Source organism: Phytophthora infestans, genomic scaffold (assembly GCF_000142945.1).
Source record: "Phytophthora infestans T30-4 supercont1.11 genomic scaffold, whole genome shotgun sequence".
Taxonomy (NCBI): Eukaryota; Oomycota; class Peronosporomycetes; order Peronosporales; family Peronosporaceae; genus Phytophthora; species Phytophthora infestans.
Genome location: NW_003303748.1, coordinates 2,608,999 through 2,609,395, shown reverse-complemented (window position 1 = coordinate 2,609,395; position 397 = coordinate 2,608,999).

Below are 397 nucleotides of genomic sequence, written 5' to 3'. Positions count from 1 at the left end.
TTCTGGACAAGCTTAAGAGCAATCCGCTTTTAGCTCAGTGGTCGAGCGTTGGCTTTGGAAGCCACAGGTCGGTGGTTCGAACCCGCCAGGCACAGCTTCTCGTTCAATGACTATTGTCCTTGATGGACAGGCTTAAGGCACGCTCTTTCAGCTCAGTGGTCGAGCGCTGGCTTTGAAAGCACAGGTCGTGGTTCAAATCCACCCGGCGCAGTCCTCTCATACATGAGTAGTCCGTTCTCGACTGACGTACGGGCATCGCTTTGTAGCTCAATGGTAGAGCTCCGCCTGTCAGCCAAAGGCCAGTGTTCGATCCCCGTGCGGAACACCACTTTCGCTGTACAGCGCATCCACATTGGAATCATGCTCATCGAGCAAGGTTGTTTCAAAACAACTATGC